General features: G+C 51.0%; 1 protein-coding gene across 2 annotated transcripts in view; it reads left to right on the top strand.

Annotated features, from left to right (window-relative positions):
* The window catches only part of KIF1C (kinesin family member 1C), a 1,865,342-nt gene that overhangs the window by 117,243 nt on the left and 1,734,571 nt on the right, over positions 1–13,528 (top strand). For both annotated transcript variants that reach the window (XM_069643618.1, XM_069643608.1), the window contains exon 2: positions 6,425–6,611. The gene's annotated coding sequence lies outside the window, so the exon portion shown is untranslated. The remainder of the gene's footprint in view (positions 1–6,424; positions 6,612–13,528) is intronic.

Below are 13,528 nucleotides of genomic sequence, written 5' to 3'. Positions count from 1 at the left end.
TACATGTTCCTCTAACTGTTGTATACCACTGTGCCTTTAGGTGGAACTCTGCACCTCTACACAGAAGAGGTAAATACTCAATCTGTATTTCCACCAAACTCAATCACTATTGTCCGTTCCTTTTTGAGCCTTTCGTGCTTATCGAAAGCTATGTAAACTAATTGAACTATAACACTTGTGGTTTTCTGAAATACACTTTTCTGTTCAGAACCATAGCTGATTTGTAGGATCTCACATCCTGATTTCTTTGATTATTATATATGTGCCCCCCCTGGGTATATCAGGACTCCGCCAGGCGCCCTTATTTTTACTTTAACACCAATGGTGGTGCTGTCCATGGTATCTGCTGCTGTGATAGCAGTGGTGAGACTGTAAGTGGCCAATCCTTGATTTGTTGCTGGATTGTTGGTGCAGGACTGCACTATGAATGAGCCGTGGGTTCCTGAGGTCTGGGTTTGTGTCAGGATACCGGGGGCTTTTTTTTGCAGGGCCTGGAGGGTCCCTGATCGCGATCCGTAAAAGTGCGACCAGTTTTCTGAGCCTTTTCCAAGGTAACTGAAATTCTTGTGGGGACAAACATAATGTACATTGTGTAGCCAAACCCCCACCCACACACTTCTGTGCAAGCAAAAGCTGTAATTTCACGTTGGCTTTTAAATGTAATTTTTTCTTAAACTCCTACGTCCTGTCCCCTTTCCTCCATACTTGTGGGCCATTCCGTCATTTGGGACGGGACCGGAGCACTTTTGTCAAAGCATCAAATTATTTTGTCCTGTTTTTATGTGGGGGACCGTACACAGCTGTAACCCCGCCCTCCTGAGCTCCGCATCGCCCTTGGGTCCTTTTCTCCCGCGGTCGGTGTTGGACGCACTAGCATCACTGGGAATTTTATTTTTGTTCCCTTTGTCCTTTCTTCTGGCTCTGGTTCCTCGGTCGCCGAGTCCTCCTATGCCGGAGCGTCTGGGATTCGTGGCCTGTTCTTCCTACGAACGTTGCTTTGCTAGGGCGGATCCCCATTCTCTTTGCTTGGAGTGCCTAGGCCCGGAACATCGTTGGGATTCATACTTCTACTGCGACTCCCTCTCCGTCCGGGCACTAAAGCGTTGCCTTCTTCGGTGGGAGGTGGTGTTTCAGCGCGTTCCTCCACCTCATTTCCAGCTTTTCATCAATGAAAAGAAGAAACTCCTGGTAAGTTCTTTACTTTTTAGGGCGCCTCGGCCAGGGTCTCCTTCCCGGGTTCTTCCAGTTCCAGGAGGGGATTGTGTAGCTCTGTCACCAGGGGTTCCCCTGAGGTGCCCCAAGGGCCTAATGGGCGTACCAGAGTTTTCTGAGTGTTCCCGCAGTGGACCTGCCAGTACGGGACATAGTTCCGAGGTTCCCCATTTGGGGGCTACGGTTAAGCTCAGTTCATCTGTGGCGCTGGATACCAGGTTTGGCCCCGAGGTCTCCATTTCTGGAGCTTTCCATGTCGTTACCGGGGTACACCCTGAGGTCCGTTTCTGGAGCTTTCCATACTGAGTGTCGACTCGAGGCCCCTTTTTAGATGGTGCTTTACGTACCAGGTTAAAATCCAAAGTTACTCTTACTGAGGCTAAAGTCAGGACCGACCGACCCGAGAGATCCTCTTCAAAGGTCTTGTCGGTGAGGTATATTCCTCAACCGTCCCACGCTCTGGGTCGTGGTGGTACCGGTTCTGTCGAGGGGGCTAAGAAGGCGGTCACTGGCCACTATCCCCACTACTGGCTTTGCTGAGGTTCCTCTGCGGGAGACTACATTTCTGAAGGGTTCTACGTTGCCCAGTAAACATCCGAGACCACCTAGTACCGGCTCTGTCAAGGCGAAGGTGTTATTGAAGTCCCCTGAGGTGACAAATGCCTCATCTCCACATGTGACGCAGTTCTCTTCGGTGGTGGACAAAATGGCGGCCCAACCTCCTTGGTCTACGGCGGCCATTTTGGATACTTTCCTTACCCCAACGTTCACGCCGTCTGGGGCTGGGAGCATTTCCTTTGGGGCTGAGTAGCCTTTTCCACGTCAAGTGGACAAAAAAAACCTGCTGCTCGTGTTCCACTACAGTTTACAATCTTGCTACCTCCTGCTTCCGCTCAACTGGTTTACGTGGACCCGGCTGGTGGTGGGCCTTCATGGCAACTGTCCTCCTTGCGTTCATTCGGGTATGCCCCTCACGAGCGGTCTCTGCCTGTACCGATGCCAAGGCCTTTGACGATGCCAAGGCAGGTTTTTTGGGAAATTTCAGATGCTCCTGCACTCTGACCCTATGAAGACTTACTTCAAGCGTCTTTTCAAGGAAGTGTACCCTGAGCCTCCTAGCCTGCCTTCGGCCCCAGCCGTTCCGATACAGATTCCGGTGGCGCCACCCCCACCACATCTTCCTGCCGGACCTCCTCTCTCTCTTCCCCCCCTACCCCATGTTGTCTCCTATAGAGAAGACACCGGCGGACTGGAACAATACTTTAAAACCTGAGGCGGTATGCGTGGTGGACCAGTCTTCTGTTCCTGCCTCGTTGGATGAGCCTGAAGTGGATCAGTACAGCGATGAGCAGCCCTGCTCTGTGAGAGAATTCCATGACCGGATCCTGGATATGATGGCTCTCCTTGACGTTCTAGTACCTGAGGCCCCCGCTCCGCAGGAGGGGGTGGTTTCTGGAGCCTTTTCCCTGTCACCTCAAGAGCGTACCAGCCTGTTCCTTCAGAAGGACATCTTGGCTAAACCCCACACTGGGCACCACATCAATAAGCGAATTGACACTCGATACAAGCTTCACACCTCTGAGGAGATAGCCTTATCGGCTTGTCCGCTCTCATCCTCAATGGTGGTGGCGGCGGCCACCTTGCAGTCCAAACCGGCCTCAGCATCTTCTACGGCAGCGGCTCGAATATTTTCCAGGGAAGATAAACTGTTGGACTCCTCGGGATAGAAGGTTTTTGCCAATTCGGTGCTCCTGCTTCATCAAGCGAACACCAAGCTCATCCTGGCAGCAGCCATTCAGAGGCTGTGGAGAGAGCTAGCCGATCTAGTGCATTCCTGCGGACAGGCTGGAGGATTTTAAAGCCGGGTTGTCGGACGCCAGAGTACTGGCACAGGATCTACTGGAAGCTGCGACTCACCATGTGGATAACTCAGCTCGTGGCTTGATGGTGGGAATCGACACCTCTAACCAGGCGTGGCTTCACCCGACAAAGTTCTCAAAGAAAGTGCGGGATAAAGTTCTGGACCTTCCTTTTGACGGCAAGGAATTTTCATTCTACTCATGAGGAGCTTACAAAGACCAAAGCGAGTACCCAAACCGCCAAATCTTAATAGGTATTGGTGAAAGCTCCTGTGAAGGCCCATTATACTCAGAGGTCGGGGTCCCAGACGTGGTCCTTCTCTGGTTTCAGAGGTTTTCAGGATCGTCGTGCGTGCCGGACTGATGCACCTGCTGGCAGTACTCGCCAGAAGCAGCAAAGGCAGGGTGGCTGTTTTTTCTCTCAGCCATCAGCCTCTTCTCCAGGGACAGGTAGTTGCCCTGCTGACAAATCTGCAAAATTATATTTTTTGTCAGTCGCACGAGAATCCGGTGGGAGGACGAATCTCGTCTCATCTGGAGGCGTGTTAGACCATAAAGACCAGTGGGTTTTGTCCATAGCTCGGGCGGGCTTTCGCTTGCTCCCCCGCCCCTACCTGCCCCCCCCACCCTATGCTTCAACCCTCCTTTCCAACAGATCGGGACACCCTCGCTCAGAGCCCAGGTACAGAAACTTCTAGACATCAAGGCCGTGGAACCTGCTCCCCTTGGGGAGCAAGGGGAGGGCTTCTACTCTCGTCTGTTCACAGTGCCCAAACCCAACCAGGCTGGCACTGCGTGTCTTTACGAAGATGTCGGTCATCGCAGCTTTCCTCCCGCTACAGGGCATTAATGTATATCGGTATTTGGACGATTGGTTCCTACGCAGCCCCTGTTCGCAGACGACATTGAGCAATCTGCAGTCTCTCCTCCAGCTCCTTTTCCACGTTGGGCTGTTGAACTGGCAGAAATGTTCCATGACTGTCTCCCAAGACCTGATTTTCCTGGGTTTCCGTTGGAACACAATCAATTCCAGGGTGATCTTAACAGTGGACAGGTTTGCGGATCTATCCACCACGTGTCGGCTCTTCTTCCAGTCTGCGCACTTGACGGCTTGGTCGTTTCAGAGACTTCGTGGGCCTCATGGCTTCTTGCGTCCTTGCCCTTCCTCTTGCACGTCTAAAAATGAGGCACACTCAGCTGGCTCTTCGGAGCTATTGCTCTCCGGCTTCGGACTTGGATTCGAAGATGATCGGATCTGCAATGGTGGTCTTCAGTCAACAATCTTTCCTTGGGGGCCTCTTTTCAGGAGCCCTGCCCACAAGTGAAGCTTACCACAGACTCCTCCCTCAGGTTTTCGATCTATTGACACTACAAGACAAGCAGTTTCACATATATTATTTGGAACTCCTGGCTGTTCTGGCACTGAAAGCTTTTCAACCGTCCATCATGAACATCGTGGTCCGCATCCGAACGGACAACTCAGTGGCGATATTTTTTATCAACAAGCAGGGTGACACCAAGTCACCTACACTTGTGGACCTCACCATTCAGATTCGGGAGTGGGCTGTACAGAACGGCTTTTGGCTTTTAGCGGTACACATTCTGGGTCATGTAAACGTGACTGCAGTCTCACTCAGCCGACAGACAGCGACCAGCTACGAGTGGGAACTGAACACGGAGATTCTCTCCACCATCTTTCACCAATGGGGCACACCAGAAGTGGACCTTTTTGTGATGTTTACAAACAGGAAACTTCCTCTTTATGCGTCCAGGAACGGTCTCCGTGTCTCCCCTTTAGGGGACGCTCTCGAGATTGTGGCACAACATGAAGGCCTATGCTTTCCTGCCACTACCTCTGATTAATCGGTCGCTCTGCAAGCTCAGGAATACAACGAATTGCACTCTCCTTCATAGCTTCTTGGTGGCCAGCCAGAGTCTGTTTTTTTTGATCTTCAGCATCTGTTGATTATTCCTCCGCTCAGACTGCTGTTGATTCCCAACCGGCTTCACCAGTGCAATCAGCAGATGTGGCACCCCCTCCCCACAATCATTCAGCTTGGCGGCCTAGTGCCTGAATTCAAATCCTTAGTGCAGTTTTACTTGTCCGACGACAATATGCACATTATCCAAGCATCCAGGAAACATTCAACGAGGTCTCAGTATAAGAGCAAGTGGCTCCATTTTTGTCACTGGTGTTTACCTAAGCAGCTGGACCCAAGACACGCTACGATTGACAGTGCCCTTTCGTTCATATCTCATCTGGCAGCTTCGGGCATACATGTCTTGTAGGGCTTACTTGTCGGCTATTGCCGCCTACCTGTCCACTGACAGCTGTTCATTTTCATTGACAAACCCAGTCATTAAGGCATTTTGCAGGTCTATTGCATCTTTTTCCACCGATACATAATTCTCATCCAAAATGGGATTTGAACATGGTCCTCGCCGCCTTATGCCATAAACCTTTTGAGTCTATGGCTACAGCTGATCTTAAATACCTTTTTTTTTTTTTTTTTTTTTTTTTTTTTTTTTTGGAAGGTCGCTTTTTGGTTGGAGTGACTTCAGCAAGTAAGCAAGCTTCAGGCTTTGTCTGTGGAGCATCCGTTCCTCACCTTCCGGCTTCAGATGCAGAAAGAGTTTCACAATTTTAGATGTCAGGCGAGCCCAGACGTTCTATCTCGACAGAACGAGTGAACTCAAATATTGTTTTTTATTGTTAAAACCAAATTTGATGCACCAGTAAAAAAGATGCAGGGGATTCGAACTCGGATCTAGTGATGGAAAGGGCTGGCTCTTTACCACAGGAGTCTGTTCATAAGAGCAGGCAAACATGTCCTGTTAAACAGGATGCCTTTGCATTGTTCACAGGACAGGCATTCTTATGAATGCCACCCTAATAAAACAAACAAACAGCTTTTTCTGAAAAGTGTTTGTTGTATGAGGATTAGCATTCATTGGAATGCCTGCCCCTGAACCTGTTTTCATACTCTTCTCTCTGGCAGTTACAAGCTATAGCTCCCAGTAAGTAGGAGGGCTCCTGCTTGATTACTGCCCAAGAGCAGATAATTAAAGTATCAAATTATGGTGTTTCTGCATAGAAAATTGATGCCTCCAAGTACTTTAAAACCAGTACTTGGAGGGACTTTTCCAGCAAATCGTTCATAGGAACTTATGTTAAAAAAAAATATTTTTAACTATTGCCAATAATATTTATTTCATACCATTTTTGCGAGAACTTTCCCCTTAAGATATTGAAATAATTCTCTAGCATGTACAGGAGCAGGGCTCGTCAAATATTTTACAGTATTTTGTGTATTTTTATACAATGACAAATAGGCTCTTTGTTTATCCCACAGGATGCCACCCTGCTGAACTGTACTCGCGCGTATGAAAAACACTGCATTCTTTCAAACGGGCTGCACTGCTGATATGTTTTCGGCACCCAGTATACTGCAATGTTCCAAGTGGATGCATAGCCTCATCAGGGAATATATTTTAGAAGACGACATTGGGTGTGGATCACGAAGGAGCTGCTATTTTAAGGTTAGTGTTAAGCTTGCTTGGGAAAAATTATAAATGTGACCACTACTGCATTGGATCCAAGTTCCGTGCAAATCTCATGTTCCTTCATGACCATTCTATGCTAGCATATGTTTAGCAAAGAATTTCAAATCTCACAAGTTGTTTAGGACAATGCTTTTATATAACAGGCACATACAAACATGCAAGACTGTGCAAATCTAAGATAAAATGTTGGTTTTGCTAGACTGCAGCATTGTGCAAATGGACAACGTTCTCATTTTTTTTATCGAAGTTGTGAAAAATGTCCTAATAAGAAGCAATTAGCCATCTTTGTCTAGTGTTGCTGTGACTTAAACAGGGTGTTGTGTTCATTTGTGGTCTCCAGAGCAACACGTTTAGTGATGCCACTTAAATATAGACAAATGATTGTGCCATTTTATTTTAAGTAGGTCGTACTGTGCATTCTCCAGCATGGGGTCTTGCATGGATTCACATGCTATGACTATCCCCCCGTCAGGCTGGGAATCTTCAGAAAAATAAAGCAGTTTAGCTTTAAGCTAAAAACTGCGTTGTCGCTTGTCTAGCCTATTGCTGTCGCTTTGGGTCATACTGCCCCAATCAATGACACTCATCCTACTTTGCTCCACCCCTGGTGGCCATCTTCAGATTTTTACTCCTCGACTTTCTCCAGTATTTTTTACTAGTTTCTACCATGTTTTTCTTCAAAATGTCTTCAAGCTGTTGTGACTTGAAGGCAGTGGGGATCTGTTGCCGGTCTCAATCCCACCGACCTTCAGATCGTAACGCTGTGAGGCCGGAGACCGCGTTCTGGGCCTAGTTCACGTCCCATGTCTGAGGCCGAGAAGAAGAGTCTCTTTAGGGCCTGTTAAAGATGGAATTAGAAGAAAGTCTTCATCGAGGACCGCTACCAGAAGTGCATTTACTGCCTGAACCCGGACCACGATGTGGAAGGATGCCCTATTTGCTAGTCATACTCTCCCGGCCCCTTTCCTCCATTCTTATGGGACATCTCTCCGTCCTGTGGGATGGGAACGGAGCACTTTGTAAAAAGCATCAACATTTTTTCCCAAAATTTGTCCTTCCTCTTTGTAGCGCATCGCCCATCAGTCCTCTTCTCCGCTCGATGGGGCCAGACGCACTTGCATCCTCAAAGTTTTTCTTCCCTTTTTTCCTCTCTGGCTCTCGCTAGTGTTATTTTACTGGTCTGTCTGTCGTTCAAACTAGACTTTCCTGATTGTTCATCGTGTCACTGTTGCTTCGCGAGGGCGGATCCCCATCTTCTTTGTTTAGAGTGCTTGGGTCCGGATCACTGTTGGGATTCCTGTTTTTACTTTGACTCCCTTTCGGTACAGACACTTCAACGTCAGTTGGAGCGGTGAGAGGAGGTGTTCCGACAAACCCCTTCACATTTTCAGGCATTCATCGACGAGAAGAAGAAACACCCGGTAAGTTCTTTACTTTTCAGAGCACCCCGGCCGGGGGATACCTTTCCGGGTTCCTCTCGGGCCGGGAGGGGCGTTGATCGCTCTGTCACCGGCGTTCGCCCTGAGGTGCCCTTCGGGCCTAATAATTCTACCAGAGTTTTCTCCTGTGAATACCGGAGTACGCTCCGAGGCCCCTCCTGTGGGGGCTGTTTATAGACCCAGTTCTACTGAGTCGTGGGGTACCGGAGCTCGCTCTGAGGCCTCTGTCGGCTTCCCTCAAAGATAAGACCGGGGTTCACCCTGTGGCCTTGGCAGGGCTTGTGATTACCGAACGGATGTTTGAGGCCCGCGCAGATAAGGCTTTTACCTCGTTCAGAGGCTAAAGCTACCAACAGTTCTGAGAGGCCGGTCAAGGCTTTGTCGGTGAAAGCTGTTGCTCACCGTTCCCACTCTTTTGGTGACACCAGACCTGTTGAGGGGCCAAAGAAGCAAAGTTCTTCTTTTACCGGCAGTGCCGAGGTCCTTCCTTCGAAGGCTCAATTGGCGGTTGGTATGTCACAAAAACATTCCAGGCCTCATAGTACCGGCTCTGCCAAGGTTCCTTATCTTAAGGATAAGATTAAGACCCCTGATCCAGCGACGGGGACCCATACCTCACTACGTCACATGCCGCATTTCCCCTCAGATGAGGACAAAATGGCACCCGTTCCCACCACGACGGCGGTCATTTTAGGTGCTACCCCTACAACTGCACCATCAGCCTCTGGTGTAGGGCTTGGTCCCTTGGGTGAACCTAAGGTCCCTTGTGCGCATCCTTACCGGCCGGCTTATGATTGGAACGCCCGGATGCCTCTTCCGCACAATGTTTAGTTGCCCGCGGGGGCGGCACCTTTGATTTATGTGGATACGTCGGTGGAGGGGCCGGTGTGGCACTCTTCCCCGCTACGTCCTTGGATTTGTCCACCTCATGAGAGGCCTCCTCAGGTTCCGAAACAGTCTCCGGAGGACGCCTTTTTTCGGTAAATTTCAAGCGCTTATGCGCACCGACCCCATGAGGGAATATTTCAAAGGGCTTTTCAGGGAGATATGTCCACCTACGCCTTCGGTTCCTCCGGTGGTTCTGCCGGGGCCTCCCTTGCCCGTGGTGCCTCCCCGGCTCTTCAGCCTTTGCCTCCATTGTCCCCAGTGGACAAGGCAGTGCACTACATGGCTCAGCAGGATCCTGACCTCTCAGATGACCCTCAAGGTGATCAGGACAACAAGGACCTTCCCCGCTCTATCAGAGCTTTTCATGACAGGGTACTGGACATGAGTTTCTTGGATGTTCCGGTTCCCGAGGCACCCGCTCCGCAGGAGGGCATGCTTTCTGGGGCCTTCACCCTGTCTCCCTTGGAGCGTACTGGCCTGTTCCTGCATAAGGAGGTTCTGGCCGAGGTCTGAAGAGTCTGGGGAAAAGCCACACCCGGGACTTTTTGTCAGTAAGATGATTGACATGAGGTACAGGCTACATTCTTCGGAAAAGGTGGCACTGTTGTCTTGTCCGCCTCCCTCCTCCACTGTGGTGGCTGTGGCCACTTTGCAATCCAGACCTGCAGCATCCTCTTCCACGAGGGCTACTCCGGTCCTGGTTAAGGAGGACAAGCTCCTTGACTCCCCAACTCGGCTTTGCAGCTCAGGCAGGCCAATGCTGAGTTGATATTAGCGGGGGCTAATATGCGGATATGGAAAGGTCTGTCGGAGTTTGAGGAGCACATCCCGGTCGAGAAGTTGGAAGACTTCAAGGGTGGCCTATCCGATGCCAGGGTCTTGGACCAGGATCTCCTGGAGGCTGCGGCCCATCACGTAGACACCTCGGCTCGGGACCTTATGCTGGGGGTTGATGCCTCACGGCAGGCGTGGCTGCATGCCACTAAATTTTCAAAAGAAGTGCAGGACAAGGTGTTGGAACTTCCGTTCGATGGTAAGGAGCTCTTTCATTCTACAACGGATGTAGAGCTCACCAAGACGAAGGATAGCACTCAGACAGCTAAGTCATTGTCTGTCCTGGTTAAGGCTCCTTTCAAAACCCAGAGACGGTTGTCGCAAAGTCGACCCTCCTCTGGCTTTAGGGGTTTCCTCGACCGCAAATCTCGCAGAGTGGATACCCCTGCGGGGAATAACCGCCGTAGGCAACAGATGCGGTTTTTCTCCCGCTCTTCAGCCTCCTCCTAAGGTTCAGGTGGCACCGCCACCGATAAACCTACTAAATGAGTGTTTTCCGCACTCGCACGAGACCCTGGTGGGAGGACGCATTGCGTCTCATTGGGAGGCGTGGCAGAGCATCACATAAGGCAGATGGGTCTCGTCAGTTGCTCGAGTGGGCTTCCGCTTACCTCTACCCCCTACCCCACCCCGCAACCCTCCTTTTCAGCTGTCGGGCTCGCCCACCCTCAAACACGAGGTTCAGAAACTTCTGGACCTCAGAGCTGTGGAACCCGTTCCCCTCGGGGAGGGCTTCTACTCCGGGCTGTTTACGGTGCCCAAACCCAACCAGGCTGGCCTGCGCACCATCCTAGACCTTTCCCAGTTCAATCTTTTCCGACCCCAAGAGAAATTCAAGATGATTACGCCCAGCCAGATACGCTCCTCCTTGCATACGGCCGACTGGCTCAGTGTTGTGGATATTCAGGACGCGTACATGCATATCCTGATTTGGAACCCACACAGGAGATATCTCCGCTTCTCTTTGGGAGAGGAGCACTTCCAGTTTCGAGTGCTTCCTTTTGGCCTCAGCTCGGCGCCGCGTGTCTTTATGAAGATGTCAGTGATTGAGGCCTATCTTCGTCTCCAGGGTATCCATGTGTATCCGTATTTGGACGACTGGCTCTTACGCAGCCCTTGTCCACTAGCAGCAGCGGGCAATCTCCAGTCTCTCCTTCAGCTCCTGTTCCATCTTGGGCTGTCAGTGAACTGGCAGAAATCTTCCATGACGGTCTCGCAGGACCTGATTTTCCTGTTTTTTCGCTGGAACACGATCGACTGCAGAGTGTACCTGACCGGGGACAGAATGGCAGACTGTTAGCCACGTGTCAGATATTTGCGCAGTCAGAGAGCATGTCGGCCTGGTGGTTCCAGAGGCTTCTGGGCCTCATGGCCTCGTGCGTGCTGGCTCTTCTTCTTGCTCGTCTCAAGATGAGACGGACCCAGATGGCTCTTCGGAGTTCCTGGCGTCAGGCTGTGGACCCGGATTCCAAGCGGAAAATAATTCCGTATTCCATAAGAGTGGACCTGGACTGGTGGTCATCTCTCAGCAACCTGTCGGTGGTTGCGGGGTTTCAGGACCCAGCCCCCACGGTGACGATCACGACGGACTCCTCCCTTCTGGGGTGGGGTGCGACGTTAGATCTTCAGGTCTGAGACCTCTTGTCGCCTCAGGACAAGCTCCTGCACATAAATCATTTGGAGCTTCTGGCGATCTTTCTGGCGCTTAAGGCGTTCAGACCGCTCATTGCCAACAAGATGGTCCGCATACGCACAGACAATGTGGTGTCAATGTATTACATCAACAAGCAAGGGGGAACCAAGTCTCCCCCTCTCGTCGACCTGTCCATCCAGATTTGGGAGTGGGCTGTGCTTCATGGTGTTTGGCTGCTTGCAGTGCACATCCCGGGCCAGCTGAATGTGTCAGCGGATGCCCTCAGCCGGCGGACAGTGGTCAACTACGAGCGGGAGTTGAAGGCGGAGGTCCTCTCATGGATTTTCTCGCGTTGGGGCACACCGGAGGTGGACCTCTTCGCTATGGCGGTAAACAAGAAGCTTCCTCAGTATGCCTCCAGAGGGGGGCTGGGAGCCTCCTCTCTGGGGGATGCTCTCGAGAGTCCATTGCACAAAATGAGAGCTTACGTCTTCCTGCCTCTGCCTCTAGTTCACCGGGCAATTTGGAAGTTGAAGAATTCGGTGAACTGTTCGCTTCTACTCATAGCCCCGTGATGGCCGGCCAGGTTTTGGTTCTCAGAGCTTCAACACCTGTCGGTGTATCCGCCGATCAGGTTACCAGTAACTCCCGATCTTCACCAAGGGGAACAGCAGCTGTGGCACCCCTCCCCTCAATCGCTCAGCTTGGCGGCATGGTGCCTGAGTTCAAGTCTTTAGAGCATCTGAATTTGTCTGCGGATAACATGCATATTATCCAGGCAGCCACGAAACCCTCGACCAGATCTCAGTACAATGGTAATTGGCTCAGGTTCTGTCATTGGTGTTTGGAGAAGAAGTTGGATCCAAGGGTGGCCACGGTTGACAGTGCTGTCCTTCGTGTCCTCCCTAGAAGGGGTTCATGTTCTGTCATGCAGGACATATCTCTCAGCAGTTTCCGCTTATCTTTCTACAGATCAGTGTTCTTATTCCCTGACTAACCCAGTGGTGAAGAGGCATTTTGCTGGCTTGACATGCCTCTACTCTCCGGTTCGTAATCCGCACCCGCCGTGGGACCTAAATGTGGTCCTGATGGCGCTGTGCCATAAATCCTTTCAACCAATGGCTACTGTGGATCTCAAGTACTTGTCCTGGAAAGTGTCATTTTGGTCGCCGTTACGTCAGCAAGGAGAGTGAGTGAGCTTCAGGCATTGTCGGGGGAGCATCCTTCCTTGGTCTTTCACAAGGCCTTCTGTCGAAGGTTGTGACCGAATTCCATCTGAATCAGTCGATTTCCCTACCGGTCTTTTTTCCGAACCCTGCCTCTGAGGCTGAGAGGGTGCTACACTGTCTTGATGTCCGAAGAGCTCTTAAGTTCTACTTGGACAGGACTTCCGAGCTTAGGAGTTCTTAACTTTTTGTGACCTTCGGTAACCCTCAGGGCAAGCAAGCATCTAAGTCAACTATTTCTAGGTGGATCGCCGCCTGCATCACGGAGTCTTTCACCGTCCAAGGGCTGAAAACTCCTAAGGGTATTCATGCACACCTGGTGCGGGATAAGGCAGCCGTGGTTGCTTTTCAGAAATATGTCCCCTGGGAGTCCATCGCTAGGGCAGCTACTTGGGCCTCCCCATCTGCTTTCTGTAAGCATTATTGTCTCAACATGAGCTCAAAGGCTGACGCTCAGTTTGGTCAGGTTGTGCTGAAGAACCTGTTTCAGTGAGGGGTATACTCCTACGTCCCGTCCCCTTTCCTCCATACTTATGGGACATCTCTCCGTCCTGTGGGACGGGGCCGGAGCACTTTGTAAAAAGCATCCACATTTTTTTCAAAAATGTGTCCCTCCTCTCTTTCCTGTGCGGGGCCTGGCACGCGGCCGTAACCCCGCCCACCTTGGCTCCGCATCGCCCATCAGTCCTTTTCTCCGCATGATCGGGGCCGGACGCACTTGCATCCTCTGAGATTTTCTTCCGTTTTTCCCTCTCTGGCTCTCGCTAGCGTTCGTTTACTAGTCTGTCTTTTAAACTAGATTTTCCAGACTGTTCATCGTGTCACCGTCGCTTCGCGAGGGCGGATCCCCATCCTCTCGGTTTAGAGTGTTTG

This window comes from Ambystoma mexicanum, chromosome 1p (assembly GCF_040938575.1).
Source record: "Ambystoma mexicanum isolate Mex_15411 chromosome 1p, UKY_AmexF1_1, whole genome shotgun sequence".
Lineage (NCBI taxonomy): Eukaryota > Metazoa > Chordata > Amphibia > Caudata > Ambystomatidae > Ambystoma > Ambystoma mexicanum.
Note: the sequence above shows the minus strand (reverse complement) of the source record. Positions and strands in the feature narration are given on the sequence as shown.